This window comes from Parambassis ranga, unplaced genomic scaffold (assembly GCF_900634625.1).
Source record: "Parambassis ranga unplaced genomic scaffold, fParRan2.1 scaffold_68_arrow_ctg1, whole genome shotgun sequence".
NCBI lineage: Eukaryota > Metazoa > Chordata > Actinopteri > Ambassidae > Parambassis > Parambassis ranga.
The window spans coordinates 5,681-23,137 of NW_021144811.1; positions in this window are offsets into that span (position 1 = coordinate 5,681).

Consider the following 17,457-nt stretch of genomic DNA (forward strand, 5'->3'; position numbering starts at 1 on the left):
GAGATAAACCAACTGTCAGAGGACAGGTCCTCCTTACAAGATCAGCTGAAACAAGAGCAGGAAGCAAGAGAAAGCATTCAGATAGAGCTTGATGTGGTCGAGAAACGTAAAAGCGATTTTCATTCAGAGGTGGTTCGTCAGGTGAATTTAATCACTGACCTGTCTGTTGAACACATTGATGTCTGCAACCAACTGGCCAAGAGCAAGGCCAAGGTCGGACAGTTGGAGAAAAAGGAGCTGGAGTTTGAGCAAACACAGAAAAGTTTACACCAGTCTCTGACGCAGCAGCAAAAGAAGACTCTAGAGTTAGGGGTAAAGTGTGAACAGCTCACAAAAGAAAACGAAAACCTCAGAAAGGCTGCGGAAGAACTTACCCAGTGTTCTTCCAAGTGTGAGGAGCTGGCCAACGAGGTCTGCACTCTGAGGAGTGACCTACAGAAGGCCAACTGGACCATCCAGGAAAAAGACAGTGAGATAAACCAACTGTCAGAGGACAGGTCCTCCTTTGAAGATCAGCTGAAACGTGAGCAGGAGGCAAAAGAACCAGAGGAGCTCAAGCAATGTGACAGCGACCTGATTGCTGAGAGCAAGGATCCCTGCAACCAACTGTCCAAGAGCAAGGCCAAGTTCAGACCGTTGGACCGCAAACAGCAGGTAAACATCTCTGAGCCAGCATGGAAAGATTCACAGGAACCACCGAAGAGAGAATGTGTCGCAGAGACACCAGAAAAGAGCAAGGCCAAGGAGGAATCACAGGAACCACCGAAGGAAGAATGTGTCGCAGAGACACCAGAAAAGAGCAAGGCCAAGGTCACACATTCGGAGGACAGTGAGATGGACAGCCTCTTTGCAAGGATCCATTCAGACATCTGGTACTACCATGACGATGAGAAGTACCGGAAAAGCTGGTACTACCAGTTCCACCAGGCTGAGCGAGAAAGTTCAACACACCAGGACAGCCAGGACTACCAGGGCAGCTGGGACTACCAGGACAGCCGGGACTACCAGGGCAGCTGGGACTACAAGGGCAGCCGGGACTACCAGGGCAGCCGGGACAGCCGGGACTACCAGGGCAGCCGGGACTACCAGGGAAGCCGGGACTACAAGGGCAACCGGGACTACAAGGGCAACCGGAATTACCAGGGCAGCCAGGACTACCAAGGCAGCCGGGACTACCAAGGCAGCCGGGATTACCAGGGCAGCCGGGATTATCAGGACAGCCGGGACTACAAGGGCAACTGGCACTACAAGGGCAACCGGAATTACCAGGGCAGCCGGGACTACCAGGACAGCCGGGACTACCAGGGCAGCCGGGACCACCAGGGCACCCGTGACTACAAGGGCAGCTGGGGCTACAAGGGCAGCCGGGACTACAAGGAGATTGTAGACCACCAGGGCGGCCGGGACTACAAGGAAAGTGTAGACTACCAGGGCAGCCGGGACTACAAGGAGAGTATTGACCACCAGGACGGCCGGGAGAGTGTAGACCACCAGGCTGACCGGGACTACAAGGAGAGTGTAGATCACCAGGACAGACAGGACAACAACGAGAGTGTAGACCACCAGGACAGCCAGGACAACAAGGAGAGTGTAGACCACCAGGACAGCCAGGACAACAACGAGAGTGTAGGCCACCAGGACAGCCAGGACAACAAGGAGAGTGTAGACCACCAGGACAGCCAGGACAACAAGGAGAGTGTAGACCACCAGGACAGCCAGGACTACAAGGAGAGTGTAGAGGCTGACCAACACAGCCTGGGCAACCCGAAGAGTAGGGATAGTTGTGGAAAGGAGACAGGCAACAGACAGAAAGGAGGAAAGAAGAAAAAGAAGAAGAAGACAGGCAGAAGACACTGAAGTAGACCTAAGTCTCTGAATTGACCCTGTTTTCTGACAGAATCGTGCTTTAGTTGTGTTGATGTGGCTGTGATCTCCCAGCACTGTTCTCCTGCTCTGGAATACTTCTTCATTCACTGTGAGCCGCTCCACTCTCCATGTGTTTGCTTCATTCTTTCAGTTCCACTCTTTCATATCAGGGTCTATGTTTGCAGCTACAGTCCCCACTCATGTTCTGTTCTGGTCATTGTGGGTCTGTCATGTCAGTTTATAGTATATATGTATATTTACCACTTTTATGCTGGTTTTATCTTGTTTCCTGTACTTTGATTATTTTACTTTGATGTTATTCATACATGACTGAGTCCTGTCTGCAGCACTTTGTTGTTTTTTAAATGTGCTTTATAAATAAACTTGACTTGACCTTGTTTACTTGACCTGATCTTTTTGTTACTCACTTTCAAATTTACAGAACCAAACCATTCAAGAACACATCTTCATTTGTACAAAGTGAGATGTTAAAATATGTGTTTGTAAAAAAATACAAAGTGTTATACTTACAGTACAGTGTCATAGATTTCTTTCTGGAAACACTGTAACAACCATTTGAATGTGCAGGCTGCACCATGCTTGTGTACGGCTTTTAATAGCTGCAGTGTCAATGAGTGTGTTAATGGGAGGCGCTTACAAAGGTGCACAAACAGCTGCCAAGTTATTGTTATTCACAAAGTGAAGTTATCATCTTAAACACACGTTTGACTATGACTGTATTATTTATTTATGATATACTTCCAATATATATATATTGCCATTTATTCATTGTTTAATATGCTTATTTAAATATACTGAAGCTCTAACCCCAGATCAAATACTGCAACTCAAACTCCACACCAAAAGGGGGCGCTACATGTTACTACACTACGTTTGTGCAGAAGACGAAGAAGAAATCAAACGCACGGCGGAAACGGTTCGGAGCCTGTGGAGGAACAGAGGGAGGTGGAGACGTCACGGAACTTGTTGAATTAGTATCGCAAGCCATTCATGTCACATTTCGCCAGCACTTAAAATGTTGTTTTTTACGTCATACACATTGACAGTAAAAACTATGGACAGAGCTTTGTGACGTCACCCTTTTGTTTCTGAAGAGCCGTTCTGAGGCTCGGTGGGAGGCTCCAGGACGTTGATGACCGCCGCCATGTTGGCAGCGTCACGTCCGCCAAAACTCCAAATATGGACAAAAAGGGGGGGGGCACGAGTGGGGTTTAGGGGGGCGGGCGATCGTGGAAGCAGGAAACTCACGTTGTGATACATCAACTGTGTAACTGCCTGTCAGTTAGTTTTGTGATTTATTGTTGTTATAGTTAGTTGTTCTGTGTATTATTAATTGTCATGTAAGCGGAACTAATGTGCTGGCCTAGTGTTCCATAGTGTTTCTAATTACACGCGCACCTCACCTGCAATCGCGCCAGAGAGAGAGAGAAAAAAGAAAGAAAGGCCTCAAAGAGTCGGCATGTGTGGAATATTCACAGACATACACAGCTTTTTTGTAACTGTTTTTTGTAATAACCTTTTGTAACTGTTGTGACCTGATCTGGTCACCCCGGATTCCCAGACTCCGTCCCCGATGCACAGAACATTGAATGAAAACCAGTACTGATCAGTTTCAGTTTCGCCTTTATAAAGGGAGAATGCACAGCTCAATACAGACCCCTCGATCTGCTCCAGCAGCTGACCATTTGCATTCTGTCTGTCCCATGCATTAGGCTCGTTTTATTAATCTTACAACAAGGTGTGGTTACATTTACATAGAAAGGCATAAAAGGTAATGTTTTTCAGTGAAACATGCATATTCAATAATCACAAGGTGGAGGGCGTATACGAAACTTAAAAGACATTGAAGTTCTCCACTCACATCTTTGATGTGAGTGTGTGTGTGTATTCTCACAGGTCCTCCTGCTACACGACCTTGAGTATATCTTGTCTCTTTGGCAAGCTTGTGTTTTCATCTTTGGGGTCAACTAAGGGGTTTGCAGTTCGAATTTCTATACTAACCATTAAACATCAGAATACTTTATGGCCTCAGTCAGAGGTCTCGATCTATGAGCAACCATACACTTTTACCATATGTGCAAACAAACATATATTTTGACCAGGTTTGACCATATATTTCCACAATTCCCCCTTTTGGACTCTACTAAGAGTCCAACACTCAGAAATATAAGGAAAAAGAAACAATAAACGGTCACATCAGCAAATAGGAAAACACTGTGTGTAATCAAACAAAACTATGGGTAAAAGTGACATCTATATGTAACAACACTGTGAGTAAATATCCAAACACCTGGTGTGTGTGTATGCGTGTCAAAACCATAAATGAAGGTGCAAAAAAGAAAAACTCTGTGAAGAATGTAGTGTATTAAAAAACATATCATGTGAGTACATAAAACGCAGCAAAACGTTGTATTCACTACACAGTTAATAGGTGCCGTTGCAGCGTTGTCCTGGCAAGTCACAGTGCAGCCAAAAGATAAGAGACACTATGATCACAGTCAGAAAAAGCAAACCCACAACGAACCGAGGAGAGGGAGAGTAATGCATGCTGAAAAGTGAGTGACAGCTGGTGGGGGTATTTAAAGACGGTCGGTCTTTCACCGTTCCCGCCCCCTGTAATAGAAAAAAAAACTAAATGGAAATTAAACTGGTAGTCTGTCCGTGTGTGAGTGTGTGTATGTGCTAGAATGTCAGAGTCAGGCAGAAAAACTTTTTTTTTTTTTTTTTAAAGGCACACGTTGACAGCCAGGTGTGTAGACAGATTCTGTGGTGTAATCAGGAAACAACACATCATAAAATGTCAGATCATTGACGTAGAAATGTCTTAATCACTGCCCATGTAAACACTAGTAGGACAATGCACCAGCCTACAAGGAAAATGTTCAAAAGTGTGTCATTCAGCCGTCCACGGGTGGGTCTCTGTCCGTCTGCCTCGTCCATCCAGCCCCCGTCAGGTCTGCTTCTCTCGTCCCGCAGGATGATCTTCTTTCTTCAGATCACTGGGGTAGACTACCCGGGATCCTTGATCTCTGTCAGGGGATTATTCTGCCCCTTTTGTGACAGGATCTGTGTCTGAATCAGCCGATTCAGACTTCTGTGCCCTCAGATCAGTTTGGACGTCCTGTAGAGAGCGTTGAGGCTCCTCTGCGCCTGCGCACTGGCTCCAGTGATACCAGGTGTCCCCCTTTCCTCTCAGCCGAACCGCGTGAGAGGTGCGTTCCGTCACCTGGTAGGGACCGGTCCACCTTGGTTCCGACCACTTCCGTTTGATGACCCTCAGAAGCACCCAGTCAGCCTCAGGCGGAGCCCCGCTGGCAGCTGCTGGATGTCGGTCCTGTACCTGCTTGGAAAAGTTGGTCACCAAACCCTGCAGTTCGTGGAAATAAGCTTTAGAAGTTAACATCTGATCATCATGTTGCATCAAAGGAAGTTTAGAATGTGGTCCTGGAAAAGCTCTTCCTGTCTGCAATTCATGTGGTGTCAGTCCTGTAGAGTGATTTACTGAACTTCTGATAGACATTAGGGCTAAAGGTAATGCATCCAGCCAATTCATGTTTGTCTGTGCACAGATTTTGGCCAATTTTTGTTTGATGGATTGATTCATTCTCTCAACTTTGCCTTGAGACTGTGGGTGGTAAACTGTACCAAAGGCATGTTTAAGTCCCAGCATTGCCTCCACCTGCTGGAGGTATTTATTTTTGAAGTGTGTGCCATTGTCAAATCTGATTTTCTCAGGAAAACCATGTCTGGGAATGTAGGTGTTAATCAGGAACTTAATGACTGTTTTACTGTCCTCTCTTTTTGCAGGACAGGCTTCTGGCCATCCTGAGTATGCATCAACACACATCAAAATGTATCTGTGTCCTCTCACAGAGTCAACCATGTCAGTGTAGTCAATGATTATTTCTCTACCTGTCTTGGTCTCTAGAGGATATTTTCCAATTTCTGGTTTGATAGTCGGTCTGGGGTTGTATTTACGACATTGGTCACATGTTCTGATCAAATGCTGAGCCATGTCTTTCATGTAGGGGTGCCACCAGTGCTCAAGATTTTTCATCATCTGTGCCACCCCCACATGGCCTACCCCATGCGCTTCCTCCATGGCAGTCTGTCTCAGTCCAGGTGGCAGTATGGGGCGTCCGTCAGGCCCTCTCCATACTCCTCCTGTGTCAGTCGCCCCTCTAGCTTTCCACAGTGTTTTTTCCTGTGGAGAGGCTTTGTTTTGCAATTGCATCAAATCAGTCCAATCAACAGGGGGAGGCAAGTCTGTTTCTGAACACATAAAAATCATTCGCTCAACATAGCCTGCTGCCTGTTTTGCTGCCTGATCTGCTGCATTGTTTCCTCTTGTGACCCTGTCAGTTCCTGCTCCATGACCTTTGCACTTAATCACAGCCACTTTGCTAGGCAACAACAGAGCTTCAGCAAGCTCTCTCATTTCAGCCTCATGCCGTATAGGTTTGTTAGTTGCAGTGAGAAAACCTGCTCTCAGCCATTGCCCTAATTCCACATGCACTGCTCCTGCCGCATATGCTGAGTCAGTAAAAACATTGATGTCCTGTCCTCGACCTATCTTTAGTGCCTCAATCACTGCCCTCACCTCGGCTCTCTGCGCTGACTGCTGTCCCTCTAATCTTTCTGCTTTCAGTGTTCTCATTTCTTCCCCTGTGTCTTCAACAACTGCGTATGCTGCTCTGAGTCCTTCTGTGTCATGTCTAAAACAGCACCCATCTGTGAACAGATTTCTGGCCTCTGAAAGAGGTGTGGCTTGTAAATCGACTCTGACCTTTTCTTCCCTAATCACCCTCTCTGTGCATGTGTGTGGCTCTCCTGTTCCTATCTGGTCTGCCATGTTGATGCCCTCATGTGTGAAGGTGATGTTTGGTGCTTCTAAAATCTTGCTCAACCTCCTCTGTCTCAATGAGGTGAGTGTGAATGTCTCTGAGTTCACGTATGCCACTACACTATGTGTTGTCAGTACATACAGCTGGTGTCCCATGACCATGTGTGCGGTTTTTTGAATTAGCTTAGCTATTCCTGCTGCGTGTTGTGTGCACTGAGGGTGTCTTTTCTCCATGTTGTCCAGGGGGGCACCGATGTACATTAGTATTAGTCTTTCTCCCCCTTTTCTCTGGAACAGGATGCCATTGATGCAGGCATCCGTTCCAGAGACATCCAAATAGAAAGGTAAAGTGTAGTCAGGGGTGGCTAGTTCTGCTGCAGTGGCCAAAGATTGTTTAAGAGCAATGAATGCTTGTTCCGCGGCCTGCGTCCAATTTAGGCGAGCTGACACATTACGCATGCCATGTTCTTTGACAAGGTCTCTGAGAGGTTGTGTGAGGCCAGTGTAGTTAGCAACAAAGTTTCTACTGTAGCCAGTCAGACCGAGAAATGAGAGCATGTCCTTCACTTTATCAGGACGCGGATGATGCAAAATGGTAGATTTGTGCGAAGGCGATATGCTGACTCCCTTTTGTGAAACAATGCGTCCTAAGAAAGCAACTTGTTTCCTGACTAATTGGAGTTTAGATTTGCTGACCTTAAAACCAGATGTTGCAAAACAGCCTGCGTGGCATCCAGGCAGATTGCTGCCGTTGGAGCTGCGATAAGAAGGTCATCAACGTACTGAATGAGTGTAGTGTTTTCTGGGAGGGTGCAGTGACTGAGTATCTGTTTCAAAACCTGATTAAAAATACCGGGGGAGAGCGCAAAACCTTGAGGTAGCCTGGTGTAGCGATACTGCGTTCCCTGATATGTGAATGAGAAAATGTCTCTGCATTCAGGTGCCAGAGGGAGACAAAAGAAAGCATTAGCTAAATCTATGCAGGTGAACCAGCTCTGTGAAGGATCCAGTTGGGCCAATGCCACGTATGGATTCGGAACTGGTACCATGGGGGTTGACAGTGCAGCGTTAATGTCCCTCAGATCATGTGCCATGCGATATTTACCTGTCCCTTTCTTTTCTACAGGTAGGATGGGAGTATTCCAGTCTGAGTGAGAGAGTTCCAGCACGCCATTTTCAAAGAGTCCATGAATAGTATCTGCAATGCCAGCTCCGGCTGCTGGCTTGTGTGGATACTGTGGTATCCACAAAGGGCCTGGTGTGTTAATCTGAAACGTCACAGGTTCACAGTCCACCAGACCCACCTCAGTGGGACCGTCTGCCCATAAATGTGGTGGCAAGCTGTCAATCACAGCCTGTGCCAGAGGATGATCAGTTTTCTCTCTACCATGATGTCTAGCAAGCAGTTCATGTGCCAGAGTGACAGTGTTCATAGTTGAAACAGTTATTTTGTATGCTTTAGCAGATGGAGAATACATGATTTGAGGTAAAGGTGTGGGTTGCCAGTCTGATTGCCCCATGGCACGTTTAACCATGCCACCTAGTTCTTTGGCCTGGTGGTTCGGATGTACAGCTAATGAGACGTGGGGATGCCCTTCGTCACTCATCATGTACCAAGACATTTGTTCTGGAGTGAGGTCCACACCGGCTGCCACGCCCTCAGGTGCCACAAAAATGTCTCGGACTGTAATAGACCAGTCCTGTCCCTCTAGGGAGTGCGCAAACTTCTCATGGTACCAATCAGTTTGCTGCCTGTCATAAAACAGAGTCACATGAGGGGGTCAGGGGGAGAAACATATGGTTCGACCTGGGCTATCCAGGGCTTCCACTGCAGGTAGGCAGAAAGGATTCCTGGGTTCTGGGGAGTTTCAGGATGTAACATGCCCCAGTAGATGTCAGCACATGGGTCAGTCACAGGTCTCATCAGATATTGTCTGCCTGTGTCTGCAACATTACAGTGGAACATGGTGCCGTCCGGCAGTGTCACTGTCAGCCCGTCTGGGCCGCACAAAATAGATGCTCCAAACTTAATCAGCAAGTCTCTCCCCAGTATATTCAGAGGCAGAAGAGGTGAGTGTACAAAACAGTGTGAAACAGTCTGATGTCCCAGCTGAGCAGTCATGGGAGTGGTTATAGGCAGAGTCTGTTTATCCCCAGAGAAGCCCATCACAGTGATAGAGTTGCTGGACAGTTCCATAGAAGATGAGTGAAACAATGTAGAACAGGTGGCGCCAGTATCCACCAGAAAAGGCAGTGTCTCATCCTCTACTTGCATAGATAACATCGGGTCTGCCGTAACGATGTAATCTGAGCTGCTCTGTGGGGTGTGTCATTGTTGTGAGAAGTCACAATCCCACTGTTCCCAGCCGGAAACAGGAAACTGTCCAGTGAATGGAGGTCCTGGGGGGCGGGAGGAAGCCCTCCGTGGACCAGACGCTGCACCTCCTCGGGCATATGGTCCCTGTCTGTGTGGACAGTCTTTGGCCCAGTGTCCCAACTCCTCACAGTAATAGCAGTGGTCACGACTTGGGTCTCCCCTCGGCTGTCCCCTAAGTGTTCCACCCCTTCCGCGCCTGCCTCTCCCTGATCCGTACCCCCTGTAGGACCCCGTAGGCTGCTGATAATCAGGAGAATAAGGTGATGGAGGCACCCAAGGTGTGACAGGAGGTGCGTCAGAGCTTTCAGTGACAACCATGACTTTATTATTTTTATCTTTCTTTTTGTCATTGGCCTTCTGTCTGGCCTCAGTCAATTGCAGTTTCAATAATTGTGTTTGCAAATCCTGGACATCTTTACTGTCAGCTTGTGCTGCCTCTTGGGCGCGTGCCAAGTGATGTACTAGATGTCTCTCCCACACACTGGAATCACACCCTGCCATGTCTGGGTTATTATCCATGGCAGTTTTTACGGTCTCAGGAACCCCGTTTAGGACGGCGGTCCTGTACCACACCCTCTGAATGCCTGGGTTACCAGGGTGGCACCCGGTGTGTTTGATCCATGTGTCTTTGCTTTGATTAAGATATTCTCTTGGACTCTGTTTGGGGTCCCATTTCAAAGTGGGAACGGCGGCTCCAGCAGGCAGAGGATATTTATGTCTTAGTGCTCTGCCTATTTCAGTGCTGACCTGAGTGAAAGGTGTGTCATCTCTCTGTCTAGTAGTGACGGCGTCCGCCTCTATGTCCCTTACTTCTGAAGCTGTAAGACACCTAGAAATAACGGCCCGAAAATCACCTAGAGCGAGTCTGTGGCCTGCTGTCAGACAAGTTGTCAAGTTGACTCAGCCACATTGCTCCACCTTCGGCCACTGGAGGTAATTTATCCACTAGTGCCTGTACATCACCTAGTGGGAATGGACGATATTTGATCTGGTGTTCAGTTTGAATCAGTGGTAACTGATAGTTGAGTGTCTGTGTATTATCATGTCCTTGAGATCTAGTTGTCATGTGGTGTGTTCTGCTTCTGTGTGCTGTGTTCAGCTTCATGTGTTTTCAACCACTCCTCAGTAGCCTTGGCCTGTCTCTGTAATAAATCAAACATGTCTCCCTGCTCCGCGGACCAAACACCCTCGACCTGCATCTGAACTCCAGCTGTCCTCCCTTCCTGTGATCCATCTTTCCACACGCCTCCCACCTGAAGTGTAGCGTCTCCAAATTGGGGGTTAGCGTGTGCATATGTGTGTGGTGTTAAGTCCTGAGCTATAGCAGCCCGCAACTCCTTTAATTCCTCCTGCAACTGTTGCACCTTGTCTATTTCTCCCTGCTTTGTGTTCACAATGTCTGGTGTCTGTGTTCTGTGTGACAGCGGGGCTTCAGCTGCAACACATAGTGCTCCGTCGCAGCTCGGTTCTCTCTCCTTTCGCAGCTGGAAAGGTGAAAGGTCAGGGGCCTCTGGAGGCCCTTCACGGGTGCTAACTCCCGAGGGTAAAGCAGACACACTACTCACCTGGGACGTGTGAGAGCTGTCATCAGACCACGCCTCAGGGGAATCAGGCATGTCTGTTATGGCCAGTGTGCCTTGAGTTATTTGTAAAACTGGATATAATCCAGCAGATGAATGAGAGGATGGTGGTGCAGTAGGAGGGGGTGGTGTATACGGTGGGGGATCCTTAGGTTTTTCTGCTTTGGCATCCTGTGTTTTGGGCTTCTCAGTCATGAGGTGAGTTACACCCTGACCTATCAAAGCCCATCGCGCCCACTGAGCTCTCTTTTCCTCTGCTTTTTCCTGCTCCCTCTTAAATCTCCCTTTCTTAGACCAGCCACACTGCTCTGCACTCTTCCTGGCCTTCTCCCTCTCTGCCTTCGCTTCACCCTCCTTTCTCCAAAACTCCTTCTGTAAACAACCTCTATCTTTCATGCCACGGCCTATTTCTCCCAGCAAATTAATGACTGCCTCCCTCATCTGAGTCATCTCTTCTGATGCGGTTTTAGAGTCAAAAGCCTGATGCAGCGCTTTCTCTAAAATAATCAGTTGAGCTTCTACTGTTTTTAGTGGGCTGTTCGGACCCCACCCATCATCAACAGTGTCTCTGTTAAATTCTCCGTCCATGTCGTCAGTCATCAAAGTCTCAGTCATGTGGTTACGTGAAAATTAAAAACTAAAGCTTAATAAGTTTGTGTTATTTGCAAAACTGTGCTCAGAAGAGTTAACAAAACTATGATGTTAGAAAAGTTCACAAAACTATGTTCACATCAGAAATATATACAAAAGTATGTGCACAACAAAACACTAATCCAGTCCGTGAGTGAACCTACTTCAACAGGCCACTGCTTTACGTTTACACCGATTAAGGTTTCCAGCAGTGCTGCTGCTTCAGTTCACCTCGTCTCTGGCATTCATACACATTCCACACTCATGCTTTACCCATTTATACTGCGAGCTCTGTGTGTGTGTCAGTACTGTATCTTCACTTCTCTTTGTTTCTCTTTAGGGGTGCTTCATGAACTCACAGGACTTATTCTCTGGTCTTGCCGTCCAGTGTAAGAACGGCTCACAGTTATTTCATTATTTACTCTCTACTCTCTGGTCTTGTCGTCTTTATCTCAGACGACTCACAGTTATGAGTCTCAGTATTCCTTTCTTTTCTAGATTCTGGCCGACTGAGAAATATGGCACGCTGTGTCCCTGGTACTCAGTCCAATGGATTCGAGACTAGCCTCTGTCCGTGACACCAGAATCTTATATATCTGTAATTTGGAAGCCTGTTGACTTACTACAACTCCCGCTTAACTAGTGCGGTCATTGTTTCAGTTTCCAGTCAGTCCAACATTCATACCATGTGTTTTGCCTGGTCTTGTTCCTTTTTCTCTCTTTTCTGTAGTGATTTAGGGTTCCTCAAGCCCCGGGCCTCAAACCCAGCTTTTCCGGCCTCTCGTCAGAGCACCGGTGGAGTCGCCACACTCAGGATTTTCTGCTACCCCTTTTTCTCTTAAATTCTCTTAATCCTCTGCAGGCATCATTTACTTATCTCTTAAACAGCTGTAGTCATTACTCATTCACCGTAGTCATAATTCATTCACTTACGGTTATTGTTAATTCACTGTAGTCATAATTCATTCACTTACAGTTATTAAATTCATTCAGTCAATGTTCTTTTTACTTTTACAGACAGATTACTACTAAGACTCGGGACACGTTACATTTTAGAGTAGTCAATGCAGATATAAAAGGTCTGCTTACCTTATTGTTGCCATGGCACGTGTCCTCTGTCTGTTCGTAATCGGCCCCTGTGTTCAATTGACGGATCTGAGGATGATTTTTGCCTTTGATCCCGGACGGGCCCCCAAATTGTTGTGACCTGATCTGGTCACCCCGGATTCCCAGACTCCGTCCCCGATGCACAGAACATTGAATGAAAACCAGTACTGATCAGTTTCAGTTTCGCCTTTATAAAGGGAGAATGCACAGCTCAATACAGACCCCTCGATCTGCTCCAGCAGCTGACCATTTGCATTCTGTCTGTCCCATGCATTAGGCTCGTTTTATTAATCTCACAACAAGGTGTGGTTACATTTACATAGAAAGGCATAAAAGGTAATGTTTTTCAGTGAAACATGCATATTCAATAATCACAAGGTGGAGGGCGTATACGAAACTTAAAAGACATTGAAGTTCTCCACTCACATCTTTGATGTGTGTGTGTGTATTCTCACAGGTCCTCCTGCTACACGACCTTGATTATATCTTGTCTCTTTGGCAAGCTTGTGTTTTCATCTTTGGGGTCAACTAAGGGGTTTGCAGTTCGAATTTCTAGACTAACCATTAAACATCAGAATACTTTATGGCCTCAGTCAGAGGTCTCGATCTATGAGCAACCATACACTTTTACCATATGTGCAAACAAACATATATTTTGACCAGGTTTGACCATATATTTCCACAGCGTCCCGCCCGCCGGCCCACAGGGGCATACTGTCCCCCTGCAGACCCTGGGTCATACAGCCAATAGACCATTAGTGTTTACTGCCTGATAAGGTAAAGCTTCAGTTCCTTAAACCTCATAGGTTGTGAGTCCGATCTAGGGATGACCATAAACTGGGCACTCAGGAGAAAAACTCATTCCTTTAGTATCTGGCTTTATCAGGTCAGAGGTGCTGCTGTCCTTAGTCTGAATTTATGACCATCTCGTACCAACCGAGCTCCAGAGAGCAGAAACACACCTGATCTCATCTGCCACAGCCTGAACTGCAGAAAACAAAGTTATATATGAAATGACTTCTTAATACATTCAGTATCCTCGAATTACTTTGACTTTCTATAAAACTTCCTAACACATAAACACTCAGGAAAATCACATTATTACGTGATAAACACATATAAACATGAATACCTAATGTTAGGGACACACTCCTATATATCTGAAGACACACTGCATGGTAACACCGTGCAGAATCAATTCTTTCACCCTACACTAGCCAGGCAATGATGTCAGCAATTTTTAGCTAACATTAGCTACCTAACAATTAGCATTAGCAAAATCATTTTTATCCAGCAACCAAAAAAGTCAATAAAACGTTACTTTACAAGGCACAAGACATTGTCTCAAACTCATATCCTTGGTCATGTTAACCTGTTACTTTATAGATTTGATAAATATATAATATATATAATATGTGATAAATAAGCAGGTACTGACTGCGGCTCATACCTGACATACCTCCACCACACACAGCGTTGAACGTAGACCGTCTGCTGGTGCTTCACCGTCTTGTAGCCGCCTTTACTCAGTCTCGCCGTGTGATAGAAGTACCCCGCTGTCACGGCCTGGGAGGAAGAGGACATGTGATAAAGAGCTGGTTCATCTGCGAGCAGGAAGCAGCAGCGGTGTGGGCCAAACAGTATCAGGAAGAGATCCTCTATTAAGAGACTGTGTATACATCTGCCAAGACAGGTGCCAGTTGTCCAGAAAAAGCAGCATAAAACTCACAGGTAATCCATCAGATCAGGGTTACAGGATTTATCAAAACTGTACACTTCACTGTAGTAGTGTCTGAATTTATTCCTTGCTGATCAGCGATGATTTCACCAGCCTGAGATGTCACCCCATTGATCATCTGCTTCGCTCTGGCACCTCTTAGCTGTCTCGCCAGAACCTCTCCTACCTTGTCGCCATGCTCATAAAAGTTACTTCTGTTCTTTAACAGCAAATATTCTATAGAAACACACACACAGCGGGCGGACCTGTCTCATGAACTCCTTGGTGGTGAACACCAGCTCGTGGTAGATGAGCCAGCGATAAGGCAGGTCCTGGAACAGAGAGCTGTTGAGGTTATCCATCATTTTTCCTCTAGACTACTGACTTGTAGCTGAATGGTCATCTCCACTCACGTCTTCCAGGAGGTACTGAGGGATCTGGGTGGTCTTTCCTGAGCCCGTCTCGCCCTCAATGACCAGGATCTGGTGCTCATGGATTGCAGCCAGCAGGTCGTCTCTGTAGGGGAAGATGGGCAGGCTGCGCCGGACCTCCTGCATGGACTGTTTCTTACTGTTACTTAGTCCACAGCTTTGTTGCAATCGCCACGTTATGAGCTCCGTAGCTTCCAGTAATCAACACACCTTTACTCACTACTATGATGATTACTCCACCTTCCAACAGTCCCGTTAGCTCTTGCCTTCAGTGTTGAGCGTAGACCTTCTGCTGGTGCTTCACCGTCTTGTAGCCGCCTTTACTCAGTCTCGCCGTGTGATAGAAGTACCCCACTGTCACGGCCTGGGAGGAACACCAGCTCGTGGTAGATGAGCCAGCGATAAGGCAGGTCCTGGGACAGAGAGCTGTTGGGGTGAACGTAGACTGTGAATTACTTAATAATAGAATGAACGGGGCTGGTGTACACAAGCTTGGCCTAAGTCTTCTGTCAGAAAGACTGCAGCAACTGGATCTGGTTTGATGGCTTTATTACAGGCTTTTTGATGTACAGATGACTGCTGTGGTTTCTGAACAATACTCAGAAAAATATCATTCCAATATGCATAGAAATATAAGCAACAAATGACGTTTGAATGAAGTTCAACAATGAAATGACATCGCTATGCTTATTCTGAACATTCTGCTAAATAACCACTAGGTGGCTCACATGACCATAAACTGGCTGACTCAGCATTCCTAACAAGCACATAGCCGCCATTACAAAGAGATTTAGGTAATATAACGTAAGGTACGGTAACATGGGCATACAACATCTACGCACAACTTCATCTACATCGAATGTCCATGTGCTCCAACCGCTCGCTCTCTCAAATATGTGAATTATGGGAATTTGAATGTAGACCGTCTGCTGGTGCTTCACCGTCTTGTGAAGGTTCAGCTCTTATCGCTCATCTCTGAAGCTGAACCAGCAGGACTGATCTGCCGTCTGTACTTCCTGTGAGGCGGGCCGGCTCTGTGGTCGGCATGAAGCTGGACTCCCTGGTGACAGTGGCAGAGAGGAGAACACTAAGGAAACTCCTGGCTCTTGTGGACGATACCAGTCATCCTCTGCACACTGTCATCAGCGCTCAGAGAAGCCTGAACAGTCACAGGCTGCTCCTCCCCAAGAGCAGGACCCACAGACTCAGAGACTCCTTTGTCCCCCGATCCATCAACTCTACAACTCTGCTTTTGGCAGGAGGGGGAGAAGGAGGGAGGAGCACAGCCCGCTGATACAACACACCTGCAATAATTTACATGTGCAATAATCCATCTGTACCATCTGTGCTGCTGTGCAATGTTGGTACAGAATTCCTCTTATCTTTTATTTTTTACTGCACTATGTTCTATTCTATTCTACTTAACTCTTGCTCTGACTGTCGGGGTTGTAGTACTGCTGATACCCAAATTTCCCTGAGGGGAAAGTCTATTCTATTCTATTCTGTTCTATTCTATGTGTACCCAGGGTCAGGACCAAACTAAGTGAAGCAGGGTTCAGTTATTCTGCCCCTCACCTGTGGAACAATCTTCCTGAATACCTGAGGTCTGCTCAAACAGTCACTTTATTTAAATCAGGCCTGTTTACTGCAGCATTCTCTTCAATTTCATTGTATTCATGGTTCCTAACTGAACTTTTCTCATTTAATCTTTCCCACTTAATCTTTATAATTTTAATAAAAGTTGTTTATTGTTTTAAAATGTTACTTCTTATTCTGTGATCTTAATGTCTTCTGTAAAGCACTCTGAATTTTGCATGAATGGTGCTATATAAATAAACCTTGCCTTGCCTGTTGCCTATTGACCCTCTGGTATCCCCATTGACAGTAAAAACTATGGACAGAGCTTCCGTGACGTCACCCGTTTGTTTCTGAAGAGCCATTCTGAGGCTCGGTGGGAGGTTCCAGGACGTTGATGACCGCCGCCATGTTGGCAGCGCCACGTCCGCCAAAACTCCAAATATGGACAAAGAGGGGGAGCACGAGCGGGGTTTAGGGGGGCGGGGGATCGTGGAAGCAGGAAACTCACGTTGTGATACGTCAACTGTCTGTCACTCAAGCGGCAACGCCCATAATTAGGCGTAATTTTAAGTCCGAATACAATTGAAACGAGTGAGTTGTAAAAAAATTCACCCCCCCCGACAATTGACACTAGAAGAGAACCTATCATCTGAGACCAGAGTGGTTTTTGTACCAGGCTGTAAACATGTTTTTTTCTGCTGTGAAGTCGGCCATTTTAACATGGGAGTCTATGGGAAATTACTCGCTGCTGGAGCCAGCCCCCAGCAGTTGCGGCGTGAATTACAAGTTTTGACACTTCCGCACGGGCTTCAGGTCTGAGCCCCGAAGGTTGACGCTTGGGTATCCCTTGAATTAGGGGGACTGTGTATCCATCAGCCAATCAAAACCTACGAAATATACACTTGTGTGAATAATTAATTAGGTGGTGTACTACCCAGACCCACCGGCAGGGGCGCTATGTTGATACACAGATTATACACAAAGTCATGTAAATTTGTAATGGAAGGACTTTTGCTGAAAATCAGTATTTGGGCTTTCTAAGCCAATAGAAACACATCTAAGCTGTTAGAATTAGGCAGACACTGGCCCTGTCTGACTAATTCAAAATGTCTGCCTAGTGTCGGGGTGTATTCATACCAAATGTCCGTTTAATACACAAAACCCACTCACACACACACACACTCTCACACACACACACACTCTCACACACACACACACTCTCACACACAGCTGCTCAGCATCACTGCTTTCGCTTCAACAGGCTGCATGGTTCCTTTCTCACAGTGTATCCACTGGATAAGTAATCA